The sequence below is a fragment of the Pelecanus crispus genome, chromosome 1 (assembly GCF_030463565.1).
Source record: "Pelecanus crispus isolate bPelCri1 chromosome 1, bPelCri1.pri, whole genome shotgun sequence".
In the NCBI taxonomy this organism is placed as follows: domain Eukaryota; kingdom Metazoa; phylum Chordata; class Aves; order Pelecaniformes; family Pelecanidae; genus Pelecanus; species Pelecanus crispus.
Window position 1 is genome coordinate 7750038 of NC_134643.1, and position 22396 is coordinate 7772433.

General features: G+C 43.2%; 1 protein-coding gene across 1 annotated transcript in view; it reads left to right on the top strand.

The window, feature by feature from the left end:
* The window catches only part of CAMK1D (calcium/calmodulin dependent protein kinase ID), a 225865-nt gene that overhangs the window by 158152 nt on the left and 45317 nt on the right, over nucleotides 1-22396 (top strand). The gene's annotated exons all lie outside the window — the stretch shown is intronic.

The following is a 22396-nucleotide window of genomic DNA, read 5'->3' on the forward strand; positions in this document are numbered from 1 at the left end:
CAATTTCAGGATCGGGGGAGGATCTTAGGGCTGGTCTTGGTGTCTCTTGGTCCTGGAGGCTGGGCTGGTTGCTACCCTACCGGGGCGGAGAGGCCGTTGCCGATCCCAAGTTAAACGTAGCAGCTGGTGGGTAGGAGTCAGTGCTAAGGCAGCATCCTGTGCTTCCCTGGCGGTGTGAAGAGATGCTCGGTGGTGAGGGAGGGGAGGAGGGAGTATGTTGGGAGGAAGCTGTCACGGATCTGCCTCTCATTGCTGCTCACAGTCCTACGCTGTCTGAGTCAGAGCTGGCGGGAAAGGCGAGGCACGCGGGTGGTCTCTGGGGAAAGTCCACACTCAAAAACAGGTTTGTGAGGAAGAGAGAACCAACAGGACCCCCGGTCTAAGGCCTGCAAACCTGAAGGGCTGTGCCTGGTGTTACAGAGTGGACAAGGGTGAGGAAGACTATGCTGGAAGGCTGTGGTGGGCAGGTGTTGATGTGCTGTCTCACACCCCCGGGAACCATGAATTTGTTGGCATGGTTGGCCATCGGGAGGCTCAGCCTTCAGTGTGGACCAAGCCACTGCATTCTAGCTGCTGAGAGCAAACGAGCAAGATGGTGCAATCTCCACCGCAGCATCCAACGAGTTTCTTTTCCTTGCTGCCCTTCTGCCCTCGTGTCGTGGGCTCTCCAGCACTCACATGGCTGTCCCAGCACACGCAAACACTGTTCTCAACAATAACACTTCTAAAAACTTCTCCAGGAGCTACATAAAATGTTTTATGTCGTTCTCGGTTCAGATGTGCAAAGCCAAACAGGGTGAGCTTTGAAATCAAGCTTGTGTTCGGCAATAATCCAGAGAAGAATTAGCAAAGACTTCAAAGTTAAATTATCCGAGATAGCATGTCAAGCCATTGAATTTCAGTATAGCAGCATGCCAAAAAATCTCAAGATGTCTCTTATGATGTATTTCATTGTTTCTTATAATTTGAGTAGTAGGAAAGTGATTAAAAATAAGACTGCATCCTTCTGTTTCTCTTTGATTCACTGTCTAAAAATTGAAGATGTTTAAAAAGGTATTTATACTCATACATTTAGGCTTCTGCAGTCATTTATTTTACTATGCAGTTTGAAAGTGATTCAGTTAAGCAATTAAGGTCTAAACTAAATTGTCATACACACAGAAGGATATTTGCGTATGTTACTTACAGCATCCATTTCAAGCTGATTTCCCAGAGAGAAGCATGGGTCTTTTTGTTCCTTCCCTACACCTTTCCTAGTAATTTTTGAAGCATTGGCTAATTTGAGATGTATTTGATAAAGGAGTAGAGTTCTCAGACATAAGTGGATCCCTGTGAGTTTTGTGAAGATATCTTCCTGATAAAGAGAGACCCTACAAGTGTCTTCAGCAGACGGAAATACATATTCTTGTGAGTTTTGAAAGTGGTAGCATGTGCCCCATAAACAGCTCAGCATTTCCCGGTGGCTGAAACAGAGAGGTGTTTCCTTTTCTAAGTATAGAGTGGTTATTTTGAGGGCTTGACAGGGGAATGTAGAGTTTCATGCATCACCCACAATGTTTTAAAAAGCATTAGGATATTGAGACTATCTGTGACAAGAAGTACAGAAATTATTTAAGAGGCTGGCAGAAATGCCTGGGAAGAGTTTAAAAGAGCTCAGGAGGTTAGTTTGACCAAGTGATGATTAATATGGGATATGTTATGCACAGTATCTGGTGGATGCAGACTGCCAGGGGAGAGAAATTGGCTGCTGTTGGAAAACTGTGGCAGACCTTTTCTGATTACTCACTCTGAGTGCAGGTGTTAAAAGAGCCAGGAGATCAGTTTCTGCAGCTCTGTTAACCTGCAACAGCAAGTACAGCTCTGTAAACCTCTCTCTTTCTGGAGAAGAAACATCAGCAAGTACCCAGTCTAGGATAAACTGTGCTCTGGAAGGACTTTTAGGTTGAAAGCTTACATGTGCATGTGGGACGTTGCTCAAAACCATTGAAGTCACTGTGAGTTTTTCCATATGCTCAGTGAGCTGTGATTCAGGCTCTTGCTGAGGTGGGGAGAAGGATGTATCCATTTTTTCAGGGAAAAGCAAATACCGTCTGCAGAAACTTCTGTTCAGCAAGAAATTCCAAAGAAAACTTTGGAGCTCATCTCTCCTGTGACATTAAGTTATGGTAATTTTAACATATTCCTTTGAATTTTAAAAGAGAGTAACGTGCTCCGTAAACAGCTCAGCGTTTCCCAGTGGCAGAGGAGAGGTGTTTATGATTTTGGTAGTAGTGATGGGGTTTCCATACACCCTCAGAAGGAGGAGAAGGAGATCCTGATGGGGCTTATGTTATAGCAGCAGTGGTGGCTCCAGTGGTAGCTCACAGAGGAAGAGCAGGACAATTTGGGAAGGGTCCCTCTGGCTGCAAGACCTTGGGAAACAGCCACTTGCCCAAAGGATGTCGAAGATGAGGTTTCCATGGTGGTACTGGTTTGGAGACATCTGCCTCAGAGAGGGTAGCAATGGTGAGAAAGTAAGAAAAGAATGAAAGAAAAGGAAATTTTTATGATGAGTATCGGGACACTCTTTCCTAATAGTTGAAGTTATCCTTTGAATGAAGTGTGAACAGATCTGTCACTCAAAGCTGAACAGGACAGAGAAGTAGGGAGCGATCCTGCAACTTCAGAGGAGACAATCAAAAGGTCAATGGACAAAATGGTGCAGGAGTTTTTCTCCTCACTTCTGCCTTCTGCAATTTGAAATTACCTCTAATGCCAAGAAAATTAGAACAGAAACTGGCCAGTATTGCAGATGCATTAGGTATGGTCACGCATGAGCAGCAATGGGCCATATGATGAATTTCCTCATGAAATTTTGCAGAGTACATTTTGTATTTTAGTGATGGAAAACTAGGATTAGGTTGATTCTTCTCTGAAGAGTACGAATTTTCTGAGTAACATTTATCTTCACGTTTTACCACATTTTATAAATGGCTTTGTTCTGTTTTCTTTTCCCAAATAGGAAAAATCACTCTGTAAAAGAAAATTCTTTCAAGATCTAGTCTGAATATAGAACTACTTTTTTGCAAATCTGAATATAAACTTAAGAGAAGAGACAAACTAAAAAAACCTCTTGAGGTTATTACATCAATCTCAAAGTTAATAAGCTGGAAGAGAATGCATTTTAGATTTTATATTAACTTCCTTCAGACTGAGAACTATTTTTTCCTTGCACTGCAGTTTCCATCTCATTAATTTATTAATAATTAAACACCTGAAAAATTAAAGGTCTGTTATTTCTTATGTAATGTCAACCTATAGATTTCTAATTAACCAGCCTTGGAGCATGGAGAAGCAGTTCCTCCAGCAACTGGTGCTACTACCGCAAATTTTAGTTGCAGAAATGGAGTTTAACTGGTTTTCTGTGCCAGAACAGAGACCAGAAGCCAACAGAGATTTTTCTTGGTGCAAAGGCCACATCTAAGGTGGGAGCCTGGGAGCATCTCCCAGCATCCTGGGCCCAGGTATGTGCTGTAGGTGGAACCTCGTGTGTGGGGTGATGCATCCCATCCTCTGCTGGTTGGAAAACCTGAGAGCATGGACGGGGAAGGATCCATCTGTTCTCCCAGCCTGGCTATGGGGGATGCTGCAATGCTCTGCGCTGGGAGGTTAGCAATGGCATGGATACATTGCTCTAGCCTTGGAGATCTCACAAGCCCTGGAGCTCATAGATGAGTCAAGCAGCAGAAGGCAACATGAAAGCAGTCAGAGGGGAAAAACATGCTTCGGAGGGGAGAAGGAGCCTGTGGTGGTGTCAAAAAGAAACACATGATTTTCAAAACCTAGTTTTGCCTGTTTCCAGGATGAAGCTGTCTTTCCAGCTACTCTCCAACACTTCAGAAATCTCCTGTGGTTGAGAAGTTGTTAAAGGTATATTTCATCTCATGATCCTGCAAACGCTTTCTGATGGAACTTTGGCCCCGTAAATAATCCCCTACACAGGGAATTGAGAATCACATTCTCAAAGTATAGCTCCCGATGCACCAAGTGCATCTGACTGAAGAGATCTCAGTCCATGGAAAATATCCCTAGAAACTCTCCCCAGATTCATCAATACGGTCTTTCAGAGTCATTTATAAAAATATTTCCTTGTTAATAACTGAAAGGACAGCCATGTATATAGGGTGAAACTGCAAAAGCTCTTTGACGATCTCAAATTCTGCCTGCTAGAGTGGTACTGAGGCTCCTCCTGTGGGGACCACGGAGAAATACAAATGATGAAAATATTGGAAGCAAGTAGAAAAACTGGCTGAGGAACACCAACTGACTGGGGAAGGATGAAAGTCTTCGCAATGAATCATACAACATCCCTGCCAAAAGTATAAAACCAGTATCTGTCCTCCCCTTGCTACAAAGCTTCAGGAATTGCTGGTTTGTTTCTGAGGAACTTTTCTCCTCTGCATTTTTCGTTGGAAGTGGTGGCACCTATTCAGGCTGAAATCAGGATCCTATGGATTTGGGTTGTTTTCAGGAAAACCCAGGCAGGTTAACAATGGTGTTTGAGCTCTAGGAAAGCCCTGACGTCCCAGGGTTCAGGCTTCGCTGCCTTCCAGAGAGCAGTACAGCATTGTTTGCTGAGGCTCACGTGTAACTCCTGTCACCTTTTCTGGGAATGGCACCTACTCTGTCCTCCCAGAGAGGACATACTGCCTTGTCACCATCTTTCCCCACTCTTAGTTAACACTTCTCCATAGTCCAAGGGGAGGTTTGCACAGTTACCAATGAGACCTATGCAATGAATCGCTCCAAAATTGGCTTTTCTCGGTATGGTCAAAAAACCCAAGCACATGGATTTGTCTGTCAGATAAACCCAGTAATGACCGTGGTGACCCTGTTCCAGATTGGGATTTATCATGGGAGTGGAATTATACATCCAGTCTGGCCCTGCCTGAACTTCTGCTCAGGAGGTTCAGATCTGGGAATAAAACTTGCAGAGGCACATCTATGCGGGAAAAGAGAGATAAGGGCCAAATGCCAAGAGGGACTCAGGCATCCAAAATTACACTTAGCTGGAATATAAATGTTGACATCCAAAGTCGTCATAATGAAGACTTCTACTCAGCTGCTGTCATCCCTGAGGGTGAGAAGAGCTTCCTAAGTTGCCTGTTCTTATTTGCTCCAGTCTCTGAACAGTAATGAGCAGCTCGGCACTAACCTAATTAGCCAAATTATCAAGTCCTTCCTCTGCTGAGCCCTGGAGGAGCTCAGTTTGGCAGCCGGACTCCGGCACACTTAACGTGCACCAACATGGTTAGGTCCAGCAGCAAATGGAGCTGCAGCTTCTGCTCGTTCCAGACCTCTGCCCCAGGAGATGGTGCCAGGCTGTGACCTCCACCCTTTCCATAGCGGCCTCGAGGGGGGGTACCCTTCCAGAAACTGGTGATGGGGCTTTGATTCCCTCCCAGAAAAAATACCAGGCGAATACCTGAACCAGCAGTAACACCTAGTTTCAGTATCTGCTTTTTTCCTTCCTTTTTTCTTTTTGTTTTCTGTATTTCCAAAGCCACAGATATATTTCTCTTTCAAAATATATGAAGTCATGGGGGGAAATGGTGAAGCTTTCTAAGAAACAAAATATCCATTCCATAGAAATGCATCATAAACTTACTTACTACTTTACTTTTCTTTTTCCACATAGAGGTTTTTTTCTGTAAAACTTTATTCCACTTCTAAACTTGTAAAAAAGATGTAAAAAATCAGAGAGTAAATGTGTCATTTGTGCTTTGTGGACAGCTCACATTTACAAAGCAATGGCAAAATCTTGTCTGAAATTCCGTATATTTAAATTTTACTTTCACACATCTTACGATGCTTGATTTCTCTGCATTTATGCTCTGGGCCAGCCAATTTAGCTCAGCATCAGAGGAAGTCAAGAGCCCAAGAGATGAATTTTAATTAGAAGGCAATCAAACCACCAGATGGCTCCCTGATGTCTTAAATCTCCACTTGGGTGAAATAAATTGACTTTTCTTGAAAACAGTGCTAGAGTAAATTTTAAACAATGCCCCAAAGCTGAAACATAAAGTAGTTTTGCATAGTTGTGAGAATAATTTGTAGACTCTGAGGCATTCGTGGGAGTGTTTTATTTGTTTAATAAAAAGCATTAATGTCTGAATCACTGGTTGCTTTTGCACTGTGCCCCATGATCTGTTCTCAGTATGGCTTTTGTTTAAAAACATTTTTAATGTTTGGGTTTAGTTGTACCAAATTACAGAAAACAAACAAAAAATAAATTAATTCTTCCCCATTCTTAGTTTCAGTGTTGTGCCGCTTATGGAAGCGGTGGCAGTTTGTGGTCTGAATCCCCCCAGCTCTGGTGGAGGTGGGATGGGTATATCTCAGGTGGGGTGATGAGGGCAGGGGGACAAGGTGACCTCCCAAAATCAGTCAGCTATGTGCAGAAGTGGAGCACGGTACAGAAGCGGGATTGTGAGATAAACTCTGAGCATTATCAGTGCCCTAAACCAGGAGAGGCCAGGAGGAGGAAACCTTCATCAGAGTGAAAAGAGAAAGCAGCACGGCAGAGAGCAGACCTGGGAATTCTGTAATACCTGACTCACTGTATCGGGACCTGTTGAAACCACTCGTGTGTATTTTTTCTAGGTGGTTGCAGTCATCTTTCCCTGCAGCTGGGGTCCTTTGCGGAGTATCTGTGGGATCACATCTTTCTCCCATGTCCCATCTGTTGCTTGAGGACCTTACAGCCAAATTCAAAGCCCATTTGTAGTCAGGGGAGAAAATGCCTGTTGACTGCAAGGATTCAGAGCTCAGCATCTTACTGCTCTTTTCAGTATGAATATTGAAATTTGCCATCTTGCCTTGGGTTGATGGCTCATGTGCTGGTGTGGACCAGGTGCCAGCAGAGCTGCATTCTCCTGCCCCAGAGCTGCTGCCCTGCAGGGTTTGCATCTGCTGCTGCAGGAGGAAATATCCTAAACCACGGCTGACTCTTGAGCTGCCGTATCTAGTTTGGCAGCTCACTCTGAGTTTCTAAATGATCTACATTTTTGTGCCTATAAATAACAACGGCAGCAAAAATCGTGACTATTGTTGTGCCGTCTGCCTCTGGAGCAAGCCCAGTCTTGTGATCTAACTGCTCCAGCAAGGAGCTGCTGCTTTTTTTCATGCTCTTTAGATATTGCATTTCAACCTGGTCTCCTGCCTGTGCTGCTGGGGGGTCCTGATGACCAAGAGGGATGCTGCAGAAAGCTGTGAGTCCCAGGGGTGTCCTGCACTGCAGGGACAACCCAATTGCAGCTGCAATGCCATTGTCCCTTCCGCATCGCTGGGCCAGGTTTGTGGTGGTGTTGGCATCATCTATATGGGACATGCACACCATGGTTGTGCGATGGACACATCAGACTGGCTGAGACCCAACACTTGGAGTCTCTTGTACTAGACCCTAGGAAGCTGGGAGGTCTGTTCTTGCAAGCCAAGGTGTTTTGGGATATGTTTATTATTCTACAACAATATTGCCAGTCCATTATATTGGCAATATCTGCTTGAATCCGGAGACACTGCTGTGTGCAGGACGTGCTACTTAACATGTTGTTTCTGCTGGGTGACCATGTCCTTAAGGAAGCTGAACCATGACAAAAATTGTAGCAATGCAGCTTGGTTTTGCATCTTCAAATAGGGCTTTGATCAGCTCTGAAAGACAAGTTCAGCTGGTTTTGTGGCTGAGCTTTCAGCCTCGGGAGTGCTGGGATATCAGGCATTGCCTTGCGGGAGGGCTGGGCACTTCCAGCCTCAGCATTCAGGTGGCAGCAATGAACATGGGCACTTAAGGTAGGGCATTGCAGCACAACAACAAAAATTGTAACACCACCACCACCCCCCCAAATCATAAAAATATTGGCTCCATTTTCCCAATAAATAGTTTATTTTAACTGAGTATTATACAGAGGTGCTTTTAACATACTGGTATAGCACTTTAACAAAAAGCACTTTAACAAGGGGATTTCAGCCTGGTGCTTAACAGCTACAAGGAGGGGAAACATTTGGCATTTCTGTTTTCCTAACCTCCTGAGAACACAGCAGCAAGATTCCTCTTAATTGAACCCTTAAACTTTTAATGCAGTCCCTGGACTGATATGGATTTGCCATATGTTTTACTTAGCTGTTAAATGGTTGACTAAGGCCTTACTTGGCCTGTTAAACTGAATTGATGACATTTTAATATTGCACAGGGAATACCACAGCCAAATAGAAAACAGACATCTGTGGCACTGAGACGGGTCAATCCTGGTGCTGGGCTGAGGAGCCGGACCAGGGAGCTGAGTTCTTGCGACCGGTGCAGCATAAATTACATGACAAGAGCAGGAGAGTGTTTTCAGCAGTGGCTTTGGATGTTCGTACCTGGTTATAACTCATTATTTAAGGGCTGCTAAAAGCACTTTATAAATCATCAGTGTGAGATCTGTTTTCCATACTGGTCTGTAACAAACGGCTAGAGTGAATGACTTCTTCCACTGCGTAAATACACCTGGTTTGCCTGCCGGAGAGGCAGACACACTCTCTCTGCAAGACCAAACGTGGCTTGGTGATTTTTCAGTTAGTTATGGAAGATGTGGGCTAAGATTACCATCTACTAAAAACGTGACAGGATGAATGTATTTCTTAAAGGGATTAATTTGGCTCCCTACAAAAGTTAAGGGAACAATTGATATTCATTTTAATGGATCCCATTACTGCTTCGTGACATTAGCATCAATAAGGCAGTCACAGTGCTGAGTAAGTGTTAGGGCGCTGAGGGAGTCTTCAGTTACTTTCTGAGAGGTGGAACTTTTTCAGAAGGAGGTATGGAAAACACCCTGTGGTTTAAGGCACTTCCCAAGAGTTGGAGCTATTGGCTTGAATCCCCCTCTCCTCTCTTGCAGCTGGAGCGGTGAGCAGAGTTTGTAGCCCATGTCCTGGGAGCTTTGCTGCTTGTAGTTGGCTGCATGGTGGGTCCTGACCTGTTGGCAGTGTTGGTACCCGGGTTACCCAAGCTATGCTTTTGATCGTAGATGCCTAATTCCCCCTTGAGGGACCCAAGTCCCCTTTTAGATTCATCCTTCAGTGACTTGCCCAAGGTCACGCAGGCAGAGCAAGGTTAAACACCGCTCTGCTGCCTTGAAGCTCTTGCCTTGGCCATGCTTTTGCAGGGAAGTGTGATGATCCTGTGTGTCTCACACCTCCCTGCACACCAGCATGAGAGACATGGGGAAAAGAATTGTGGGGCTGTGTGGCAGCACTCGCTTTGTGAGTATCAGATGTAATTACTGCAGTAATATTAATTTCTTTGCTGTATCTGGTGTTAGTGAGACGTTATTTGGCATGTAGACAACCAAAAATTGCCTGATCAGAAGAGATCAGACCATCTAGCTGTGGATATTTAGACTCTTAGCACTTTTCTTTGGTCTGTTCCTTAGGACCAGCAAAATAGCAGACTATTGATTTGAAAGCATTGGCTTAGGCTCAGTGCCTCCCTGGCAGTGCCTGGACTGAGTGCACTGATTTTTAATAGTGTTTCCTCTGTTTTCAACCTCGGAATTGCTCTCATGCAGACAACCAGTTGCACAGATATTTTTGCCCTAATACTTGCACATCAGTGTGCAGGCTCCAAGGTACTGGGAGTCAACTGCTTGACCAAAGCAGTTATCCTACAAAAGCTCTCTCATGTTATATGCACATACGAGGCACAGACTCTTTAAAAGCTAAAATTGTAGCATTCTTCAGCTAAGTACATTGGGCTTCTCGCTCCATGATGCTCAGATGTTCTCTGTTCTGGACAGTGACTGGAGTAGCTACTATCGATAAGTTTTCTACAGATGTGGTCTGTGACAGAATAAAAGTCTCTTTACTCCAAGCTAATTGCTCTGCTATATGAATCGCATCACTACCTTGCCATGTCCTTCTTCATAATCTTAGGGTCATTGCTGGTCGCACTGGCTGTGGACTTGCTTCCTTGTCAAGCCCCAAATTAACTCTGTTTGAGTGAAATCCTCCACTGCTGTAATCAGTGCAACACCACTGGCATATCTGGGTCTGTCCCACTCGGTATTTGCCCATCATTTATTGGATGCTATTGCCGAATGTAGGGCATTTGGGATCACTGTGCAGGGCTTGTAAGCCCTGCAGCCAAAGGCTGTATTTCATTTTCATCCATGAGTTTTTGCAATGTGCTGTGACTACCATATTAGCAAAAAGCTGTAAGTATCCAGGTGTTTTCTAAACTCCCTGGTGTTCTTAGCCAGTATAAATCACACAGCCCAAGAGCACAGTGAGGGCTATATTTGCTAGATTATTGTTTGGGTTGATCTAATCATTGGGTTTGGTTTGGGAAGGAGGAGAAGCTTTTGAATTTAATTTTCACATAACTGTGTTTATAGCATATGCAACAGATGCTAAGGAGCCAGGATTGGCACCTAGCAGTATCCCTATAAAATGTAAAAGGAAGATTAAAAACTTATCTTTCTGAGTCACAGCTGAATCCATGAAATGATGAGATCATGTTATTTTGTCAGCAGGAATGCCCAGGATCTTATCAGATCCTATATTGGCCAAATTAAGTAGACAGCAACTAAATGGTAATGCCGAGGAGTCCCTGTGGGATGTACTGAGCTGTTACGGTGGCAGTTCAGAGCAGTTCAGCATCACCATCAGCAGAACCCTTTGCATACCCCAGGAGTGGGATAAGGTCCCGAACCACGTGTGCTGGCTTATACCTTTGCCAGCGCGCATGGCAGAAAGCAAGGTCTTGAGGTCATCTCCTGCCATGGGCCTCCCCAAGAGCAACAAGGCTGAGCTGGGAGGAGCAGTTCGATGGCTGTGATCTGAAGCTGGTGCAGTTTTACAGCTTGTATTTTTGCTGTTGCTTGGGGCTTGCTCATGAATGGGATTTTATAGGGCAGTTTAAGTATGAAATGTGAAACATGGGGGAATGATATCCTTTATAGTCCCCAGGAGGTAGAGCTCAAGGAAGAACTGTGCGCAAGGCACAGCAAATAGTAGGAGGCAGCAAGTTCCCTTTGAGGCTTTGGGATAGTCCTGTTGGATGCTTTGGAGACTGGGGCGCTTGGGAGAAATGAGGACCATGTCCTAGCTCTTCGCCCATTCTGCTTTGGGATAGTGCTTCCCACGAGCTGCCTTTGGGATGCCACTCCTGAGAGGGGGATTTTTATGGTGCTGTCATGTGGGATGGACAGGACTGTCACTGCGCCCTGCCCCAGCACCGCTGCCATCCTCACACTGACGGCCTGACTTTGAGAAGATGACCCAGGTGTTTGCTGTGAGATAGAGTCTGAAATATGCTGTATCGGGCTTTCGGTGGTGGATGTAGCTCCCACAGATTACTGCATCTGAGAGAATCTGGTTGAGCTTTTCTCAATTTTTCCAGCTAAGTTTGATTATTTGTTGTATCAATTATGGCTTTGCTTTTTTCAAACATCAGCTTTTACTGTTTGTCACTAATTCACCTGTTGAAAGATATTAGGGAAATAGACACAGCGATGGTAACACAAACTTCTAAAATATTGAGCATGAACTATAAGGATTTGCTTGTTGGCATTGATTTGCTCTTGAAAAATAGAATTACTGTGGAGCTACTTGTGTTGATTAATGAAGAATTAGCTGGAGACTTTCATTTTCTGTGCCAAGGAAACTGTGTAAAGTGTTGGAATAGACAGCAGCCTTGGAGCAATAATGTATAAGTGGATATTTAAAATCTCTCCCAAAGCCATGGGACAGTCCCAGTAAAAACCAGAATGCCTGGCAGTTGGCCAGCCTGGTTTATTAAGATGCAGGAGCAAATAAACCTTTAAAAATAACAGATACATAAAATCTTCCCTCTTTTGCTGGAGGGATGTGCATGAACACGTGTCTGTTTTCATCTGTATGATTGGATTATTGGAAGTCATCTCCGTGATGAATTGATGATTTCCATTAGAAACATCTCAATGGCCTGGACTAAATCAGCCACGAGTAAGGCAATAATTGAAGAATTATTAAAATAAGCCCCGAGGCACATTTGATTTATGTAGGACATTCTGGAAACTTTCTCTTTTGTGTACTATGCTCCTACTATATCTTTCAACAAATACTTTCCCTCCAGGAAGGGTGATTTTTTTTTCTTTCAAAAGGCAGTAAATTCGGCTGTTGCACAGAATAAAACCAGTAAATCTGTGGCTGTGGCACCTGGTTTTAGTGCTGAGCAGCCAACATGGACTGAGCAAGCACAGGGTGTTGTCAGGATCGTCCTTTCTGTCCTCTCCATGCCCAGCTGGTTTCACTCGTGGTTTCCCAGCATTTTTGGAGGCTGTCCTTTCTGCTGGTCAGTTTTGCCTGGTTGCTTCATTGGCTGCTAGTGGCACCTCATTCTTCCCATCTCTCATAGGGATGCCATGGACAGCATCTCCTTGAGGAGCTCATCCCATGGGAGCTGAAGAGCAGAAATCACATGAGCTTTGGTGGTTCACATGCCTGACTTCTGGGGTTTTTTGGAGAATATCAGGAATTGGGACCAGATGCCTTTTTTTTTCCTCTGTGGTTTTTTTTTTTTTTTTTTTTTTTTTAAGAAAATGCTTCTTTTGTATATCATAAATCTTCCCTTGAGGCCGTGAGAGAATATCTGTGCCGCCCACCCTCCAGCCAAACCACAATAAATCAGCAGGTCCTCCTGGCCCCTGCCATGCCTTATCTGTGCAAAACGCGCAGCTTGGAAATTAGCTGTTGCTAATGGGAGAAGGCAGCTGGTGATCTGCAAATAAACATGAAGCTTTAGTCGCAAGTGCTGTTCCTGGCCCGTCAGCAATGCTCGAGCAGCATCACAAATCACATCCACTCACAGGTTTCCTGCATGGATCTGGAAAAGAATGGGTAATGTGAAAAATTGCAATTCATAGGGTAAGTGAGAGGAAAGTCTCAGGTGGGATGCAGCAAGGTGTGCACTGGGGTTGGAGCAGTGGGATTTAGACCATTGTGTTTGCCATAAACTGGTTTTAACAGCTTTGGTCTGTTTGCGTATGCCACACATCCTCACTCACCATGGCCTGTGTCCATTGTGCCTGCTTTAGAGATGACTGGGCAAGAGATTAATCAACTTGCACACAATCCTGAAGTCTCCAAATTCAATTCCTGTTCCTCCTGGTTCTTTCAATGACATTACAAGTGCCCTTGCAGCTCCAGTCAAAACTGAATTTACTAGCTAAAGATATAATATTGCTCTAAACAGTCACATAAGTTTTATTTAGCTGAGACTGCATCCGAGCTGTGAGAACCCAGTTTGATGTCTCCCTACATTGCTCAAAATTGGAGAAATTCACTCTCTGAAATGAGCATCGCTGTATATGGGCTCAGCTTCTAGTTATCTCTTCACAGAGGCTGTGAAAGTAGCTGTTGAATATAATTTTTTTTTTTGAGAGAGAAACATCAGGTCAGAAGCAAGAAAAATGAAGTTACCAAAACCTGAAGAGACTAAGGTTGCTTTAATATGGCTAAAGAGTCTGCACATGGTGTTGAAAGGGATCCAATGACAGGACATCAGAAATTATCATCGGAAAAAACCCCAGTGTAATTAGTCAGCGCATGTAATTAACCACCGGACAAAGCAGACAAGGGATTAGTGGTATCTTCTAAGTCAAGCCTGGCTACACTGCTAAATGATAGTCTTTTGTCCAGCCAGGAGCCATGGATCTGAGGCAAAAATTGTACAGTCTTTGTTTTGTCTGGGGTCAGACTAGATTATCATAAGGGCTTTAAAATCTATGAATCTGTCATATTTGATTTTGAGTGAGTGAATCAAAAGACTCACTTAATGTAGGTATGCACATTCAGACCAGAGTTGAGTGAATAATTCAGTAATTAATTTGATGAGCGCAAACATAAGAACATGAGCGCTGTTTTATTGGGTCATACCAAAGATTCATCTCTTCTGGGATTGCTCCTCAGATGACAAGAGCTTTTGTCTTAAATCCACCACCTGCTAATTCCATTAGGTCCCCCATTTCTCATCTATGGTGTGAAATAATTTCTTGTATGTCCCTTTTCCATGTTCCATCCTTTTCATGATTTTGTAGAGCGGTATCGTATCTCCTCTGTCATCTCTTTTCTTTGTAGATGTGATCTCTCTTTTCATGGAGAGGCTCTCTGGTCCTGCTTGTTTTTCTTCTCTGCACTTTCCCAAGTTTGACTATACTTTTGGCCAAAGTGTCTTGAGGACTCTTTTCCATAAAGGTCATCATGGTGGGATTTCTCTGAATGAACCCAGAAATGGACATTTCTGTTCCTCACACCCTGAAGTGTGTCCTTAGCAGCATCACACCCTAGAAAGTACTCCTTCCTTGTGTTGGCTGAAGGAGATGAGGCTGGTAGCTCTTATATGGGTGCTTATTCTGTAGACTTGCAAGATTGGGTGAGATGAACTTTGCCAAAAATGTTGAAGGTGTGAGGGTACCATGGATGTTCAGGGGACAAATTATTTTCTCCTTTGCACTCAGTTTTCTCCCAAACCTCCTGTTTGCTTTTTCATGGCCGCAGAACATTTCAGGGAACTGTCCTTGATAACTCCAACATTTATTTCCTGATTTTTATCGATACTGTATATCCTAAAATTGTGCATGCACCATTAAATGGATTTTTCCTTGTATGTACTTTAGTTACTTGCAGATTTCTTAAGAAATACTTCATTATAAACAACTAGAATCTTGTGGTTTTCTTTATGAATTCTCTGCAAGTTTCTTCACACTTTCTCAAAAGTTGAAGAACACATTAATAACTTTTTAAACGTAAATATAGTTGTTGTAACAGTTTGATAAAACAAGATACCTGTATCATTTAGAGTTGAGTTGGTCTGTTTGATTTTAATATTTAGCTCCCAATGTATTGTTTCTACCAACTGCTGGGACAAGTTGATTTTTGGAACAACGTATCTTGACCAGTTGACTGCATTTCTTTCTTTGGTTCAAAATAAATTTTCCTTGGTTGTGTCTTAACATCAGCTGTTTCCACAATGACATCTGCCTGCAAACTTACTTGTGAGAAAGCATGTGGAAATCAGACTCAGAAAAAGGAATATACACACACAAGCAAATTTCTACTAAGTGTTATGTACAGAAAAACTGGACTGTTTAAGCTCCAGCTGAGAGTGACTTTACTATACTTTTCTGTGGTCCTTTTTGATATTTAGACAATTCTTAGTGCTGCACTCATCTTATATTTCATAATTGTTTACTATACATTGCATAATTTACGGTATCCATTTTCAGTTACATCGGTTCTCATTATTTTTACGTCTGTTCTTCCTAGTTAATGCTGGCAGGACATCAAGGTTGGTTTCTATTGGAAAACAAGTCAAAAGGAAAACAAACCCAACCTCTTAGTGCTGAAACATGACCTACTTTTAAATTGCTGTCAGGTGAGGAATCTCCTCCAGATTTTAACTATCCGCTTATTTTATGGAGAGCTGGAGGAATATGAAAGCAGTTAGGAAATACATTGTTCCAGCCCTCAGACACTGGAAAACATATTTCGTGTGGTGGTTTGTCTACAGAGTTCTACTTTTCTGTTTTCTAGAAGCGAGCAACGTTGAGGCAACAAAATCACATGTATATAAATATATACTTATACACACACACAATGAGCAAGAATGATTGTGCTTGGGCTGATTTACTGACATCTCACATAAGGAAATTAATAAATCAGGAAGTAATTGCTTCTTTAAATGTTTGAGCTTTTTAATGCATACTGTGCATATTTTAATGACATTTTTTAAAATGCTGGTTTTTTTCACAGTGAAACCTGTGGTGAATCCATTGTATGTATGGATTCACATGTGGTGACATCAAACTGTTGACTGACACAGTGGGCACAGGTGCAAGTCACCACTGCTGAGCTTCAGCTTTGCCTTTTCATTTAATGCAAAGCCATGAAGAAAAACAGGATGAATAACCAACACATACGTCCATAGGTCTTTTTTAAAATGACAAGGAGCACACTTGAGTGTGATTAAGCTGCTAATACTAGGTGATTCCTTGGCTCCTGTGGAGGTGCCAATCAACCTATAAAAGCTCAGAAGAGTGGAAAAAAGATGTGCCCATCTTCTGCCCATCATGGTGTTTGTAGACCTCAGCAGAGCGCTAGAGATGTGAAAGTTTGCTACAGTATTCCTTAGGATTTGATTGCATGGTGGGGTTATCAGTGTGGGTTGCTTTACTATGGATACATGCCTCATAAGTAGTGATAGCAGCACTGGGGGAGTGTTGGGGTAGCTGGCAGGTCCTAGGTCTCCTCCACGCACCACTGCCTGGGGGGAGAAGAGTAGATGGAGGCACGCGGGCTGCTGGCATTTGAAAGGCTGTCATAAGCTGTCAGTCAGTAAGGTTTAGTCACAAGACACTTAAAAACCTGAAGTCCTTTGTTATTTGGTTGCTACTAATGCTGTCACACTTTTTACCACTGATGGAACCAGGGGAAATTTTGAATACAGTGTTGAATATTTGAATACAGAATAAAATTTTGAATAAAACAAGACAGCATTGACCTCAAAAAATCATGGACCTCAAAAGAGCTCCGCAGTAGGGATTCTGTGAAGGAAAATGTTGTCTCCAAAGATTTTAACTGCCAAACTATATTATATCCCTGAGCTGAGCTTTCCAGAGAATTAATGGTCTTGCCCCAGTGGAAACAGAAGTCTGTTCTCCAAAGCACAACCTCACTACAGCTGCTCAGTAAATGTCATATGAAACTTTCAATGCAGGGAAAAAAATGTTTTAGTTTTGTTCTGAGAGATGATCACATCATTTTTCCCCAAACTTTTCCAAAATAGCCCCTCAGGGTGGGAGGCAGCCCTCCGGTGCAGCCACCATCGCAGTGGTGATGAAGGGCTGAGGAACTATCAGCCCTTCAGAATAAATCCCACAGCAAAGTTGCTTTGAACAGTGCCGTCAAGGGAGAGGGTGCTAACACCCATCCATGCCTCTCTACCACATGCACACACCTGTATTCTGGAAAAATAAGTGAAAATTAATTCTGCATCCTTTCTTTGGTGGCCTTGGAGCGTATATTTATTTTACAATCAGATTTTAAGGTGAGTGATTTAAAGTACAATAACAAGGAAAGTCCTTGCCTCGTTCAGGCTGAATATTTCATGATGTGCTACAATGAGAAAGCTGGTGCAGTTTTCTGAGATGTATACCGAATAAGGCAAGTCTCTGTAGGACATACAGTATTTCTATAGCAATATATGTCCCTACCTGATTAGCACCTTAGATTATTGGCACAAGGAGAATTTTCCTCACATACTTACATTTGCAAGAGGTCAGACTGAATAATCATAATGTTCCTTCTGGGTCTAAAAACTATTAATCTGTTTACTCATTTTCTTTTTATGTGTTACGTTGTTTGAACAATGAGACAAGGACAGCCAATTTCTCTTTCCTTTTGAACAGTGAGCTGGCCAGGTTTGCTCTCTGGTTCTCATGCATTTTCACATTGCGGAGGAAGTTTAAAGTCAAACAGAAAAGCCCTCCATTAAAAACAAAATAAATTTTAAAAATGGAAATATTTGTATTAATAAGAATTCCTTCGTTAGAGAAAACTAATACTCAGAGCCAGAACTTTCCAGGAACGGTCCCTTCAGTCTTTCTTATCTCACCTCACACTTCCAGCTTCGTGCCCCAGAGGCTGTTATGTGCTTTTTCTGATTTATATTGTAGGCAACTGCAAATGTGTAACTTCTGATCAGTGAGCTCTTCACAGCTGTAGGATAATGCTCATATTTTACCTATTTTTCATATTGGCCTGGGATGCCTTCTGCTCCAAATTTCTGAAATTAGCCCTCTTTTTGTTAGGCATCCCTAGTCTGCAGGTTTAAATAGTATTAGCGAGTCCCTAGGGACGCCTCTGCCTCTCCACACTGGTTCTTCTAACCCAGCCTGGTGGTTCTTTGATGACTTGTCCAACAGAGGCTGGATCATGGCTTGAACTGCAGTGAAAAATCAGGTGAACTTCGTATGCTTGTGGAGGGAAAAGCCTACAAGCTCTGGATAGCTTTGATGGGATTCTCCATGTAAATCCACCGCTGACGAGTTCATCAATAAGAGTTTTGATAAAAAGCAATTAAACTGTCAAACAGTAAACAATCCAGAGCAATTCCAGCCTGTACTCCAAAAAAGACAGAAAAGAAAAACATCAATGTTTTGCTAAATGGCAAAGAAGTCAAAGTGATATTTCAAAGGGTGTTATTTTTCAAGCTCCTAAAACAAGCAGAAAAATTTCTACACTTGATAACAGTGGGGGATGCAGGGGTGAATTACAAAGGAGGGGTTTTTTGGTGCTCATCTTTAATCAAAGCATTTCTTTGAAACTTTGCATGTTCTGCTTTCCTGATGGTACTGCAAAGGAATTGGTTGCTTCAGAAAAAGGTTGATCGTGTCTTTTCTCCTTCCCTGAAGCAGGGGCTGTCTTCTTTTTGTTTGTCAGTTTGGGTCACTCTTGATGAACTTGGTGGTGGAACAGGTTTTTGTAAAGTAAAGGTGTAATACTAATGCTGAAATGTCTCTCTTCTCTCCCAAGTTATGTCTGTAAATTAAAAATTAGAAAAATGTAGAAATTGTGTAGTGACATGGACTGACACCAACTGCTGGACAGAGCCTCAATAACTATTAGGACATTGTTACAGTGACCTCTCCTTTGCCTCTAATGAAGATTGTAAGGTCTTTCAGTGTCTGTGCAGGGTGTTCAGCCAACAGTGTGCACACACAGAGCCCAGATAATGAGGTAGCTCATCCGTGTACACAAAACCATTGGCATTTTCAAATTTTTTTGAAACTGGTCCTGAACTGAGACACTCAGTGTGGCAGCCTGTGTGGGAGGTTTGGATCTACATTTAAACACCAAACTGGGAAGAAACAAGAGGCAAAATCCCCAAATCCAGCCAGGAAAAAAAAAAAAAAAAAAACCCAACCAAACAAAAAACAATGGACACTGATTCAGTTTTTAACATCTGTCTCTGTTCCCTCCTTCATCTTCATTAGAGCTGGGAAAACTTTCTATAGTTGACCCCAGACCAGAGGACTGTAGGAGTTTATTGCAAACTCCAGCACCAGCCTAGATCCTCTGAAAGAATTGCATCATCTGCATGATCAATACATGAAGTCTCCGTAATGAAACACTAGACCCATAAGGTTTTATCTCAGGAAACCCTGGAACCAGAGAGCAATCTGTGTCTCCCCGTTGGAACTGCAGATAATGCTTCTTTTTTCATATGATCACGCTGTGTCCTATTGCCCCTCTTCAAAATGGGGTTTGATGGCAATGCATCTTTCTTAGTGGGGTAGGGCTTGTGGAACAGGGCATTGCTGTATGTCCGGGTTCTTTCACTGGCACAAGTCTGATTCTCTCTTTCCTGCAATGAGAAAATGGAAATAATGTTTATTCTGGCCTTCCTCATGTTGATAGTCAGTGAAATGAGCCAAAGGCACATAGACTCGGGTAAAAGATACAGTAGAAGTGAAAAGTATTCATATTTATGGTTGGGGTTTTTTTCCATTTTAAACTAAATGAATCTTTTAGGCATTGTTTTGAAAGTGATTCCCATATTCCTGGAGATAGGCAGGGTGCGTGCTGGGAGTGTCCATGTTTGATGTGGACACCCAGCTTAGCTCCTTCTCCAAGCGCTGGCCTTTCCCCACGCCCCTTGGTGAACCAGGGAAGAACCACCGTTCGGCCGCTGAGCCGGCACCAAGGGATGGAGCCGCACATGCCTTGCAGGCAGTCCCAGCAGGCATCCATGCAGAAGATGCAGCTGCAGCTGCTTTGCTGATTTTTGCCCAACTCTGAGTCCCCGGGCAGGGCTAATGCTGCTCTGGATCTCAGCGTGACACTTGAGCTGTTCCCAGGGTTAAATGCTTTTTAAGTAACTGCGCTTGGCTACTCCTCCTTTGACTTTTTCTTTGCAGGGAACTAAGATCGAAATCAGCAGGGGAAAAAGGTTCCTTGTGCTGATGTTTGGGACAGTGTGTCCAGCTCCATGAGCCAGTGCCAGCTGCAAGACAGGAGTGGTCCTCTTCCATTAATGAGAAATTCCTCCTGCCCTCTCTTTCTGGTCAGAAGATTTTGTCTTAAATTTCTTCAAGACAAAGACCTAATTCTGCTCTTAATGCCTGCAGTTTCAACTCTGCCTCCTGTGCACTGCTCAAAATTTCTGTAGAGAGGGCAAAGCTGCCATTTAAAAAAACCCGTATCCCAGAATAATAAAGACTGGAACAAATTGCAGCAGCGCTTTGTGAGTGCCCAGGTCTGTTCAGAGCAGGATGCCAAGTCCTGACTCAGCAGGGCAGAGAGGGTTGGGATCAAGACCAGCTTTAGACAAACAGGCCACATCTCCACCAGGAGTTTAGAGCCCAAATGCTCTCCCACAGCTGCCCTTGCTGGTTCGCTCCTGGTACAGCACTGACTTCTGTCAGTCCTTGGGCAGCATACAGGGAGCAGAATTTCCAATGACATTACGCTTGAGTTAACCCTATTTTGGAGGAGAAAAGCCATATGGACGTAAGCTCCATATGGAAAGTAGCCACGGCCTTGGGTGCTGAGCTGCAGAGCATTCCCGGGAGGTGAACCCCAGCCATGACACTTGCCCGGAGCAGGGAGACTCTGTAGGTGAGTGCAAACATGCAATGCAAATCCCACGTACCGTAACATGGAGTCACCACACAAATAAATAGGAGCATGGGTCCCTTGATTCTCCGCATGTACCTGGGATGCTGTTGACACTGAATAAGCAAGTGTCTGTGAACTTACCAGCTGCTCCTTCTGAGTCCTTGGATTAAGCCCTGGTTTGCAATGCATCATTTAAGAGGTTACAAATGTTTTCCATGTGTTGAAAGAAAATTATAAACAGATTGAGCCTGGGTACAGTAGATCCACTGGACTAAATTTGACTAAGAAAAGCTTTCAGTTAAAGTGTGAGCTTAAGGGGGATGGGGAGTGAGCTGGCATGGAGGGAAATGTTGTCATTTTGATGAAAAAATTTTTGTGGAAGTCTACTCTCTGTAAACATTGAAGGAGAGAGTCCTTGTACAGGAAAGCACATGATGTAAATCAGTATCTACTAAAACAGTCCATCTCTTGAATATAACAAAAGTAATTGTATGAAATTGCAAAACAGCACGCTCTGCATTTTCATGGGGAAATGTGCTGTATTCAGTCATATTAATTACTGCGTGGGCTCAATTTTCAGTGCAATCAATCCACAGGAAACAAAAGGGCTGCAGGGGAAATATAAAAAGACAGTCAGCTAATAGGAGCCAGATTCAATAAAACTGCGTCTGCCTTCAGTGAACGGCGAGGCAGAGGTGTGTCCATTCTCCCTTGGCAAGGCACGCGATGGGTCAGGCAAAGGGTGCAGGGCTGAGAGGGGCTTGGAGCAACACCCTGTGTACGTATAGATATGTATATATGCATATGTATATGAGGAATACAATAGTGAGAAACTAGGAAAGAAATGGTTTTAATTCAAGCTTTTCTGTGCAGTGTTCAGGGTGTCAACTCACGGCAGGTTGCCATGTGATGGCATTTCTGCCGGTGCAGCCTCTACCTGCTGTACCTCCTTGCCCGCTGTGCCGTGAGTCACGGGCTCTGCAATTCGGTATGGTACCAGGGCGTTCTCCTCACCCCACTGTCGGCACAGCACTGCTGCTCCGGTTCCTCTCTGCCGGCAGCAAGCAGCAAGCCCCAGGGCTGCTGGTACAGCCAGGGGTCTCCTGGGTGGACTTAAGACCCTGGGTGAACTTCACCTTTACTGCAGAGTTTCAGTTTAACGCCAATATTTTAGCAAGCTATTTGGTCTGTTTGCCTAGCACTTAATAGAGGGATTATCAGGTTTATTTTTTTTTCTTCCAAGATTGCTTTTCCATTTCAAAGTTGAATGTGTTCATTTTTAGTGGTAGCCTTCTCTTCCATTCAGGCTCCAAACTTCCCTAGGAAGTGACTTCATGGCATTATTCAAGCAGATTATTGCTTGGAGTGGCTGCAGCTGAATTACCTAGTGTTCATATAATGACAACCTCCCAGCCCATATGTATTTAATGACTGTAATCATTTATTATTTTTCCTTTATTAGGTTTGTTTTTAAAGAAAGTTTTACTGTGCTATTTATGATATGCTAAGTGGTACAACTTGCTGAAAAAACATATCGCATACATTTTATTTTTTAATAGGTTTTGCTTGTTGAAATGGAAATCTTTTATTTACCCTAGTAGGGCAGTTTTTTCTGACAGTTTTATTATTTCAATTACTCAGACATTTCTTTCCTCTTTTGTTTCCCCAGATACTCCTCCAGGGAGTTTTAATGTGTCCATTCTTTATTTAAGATTGGGTT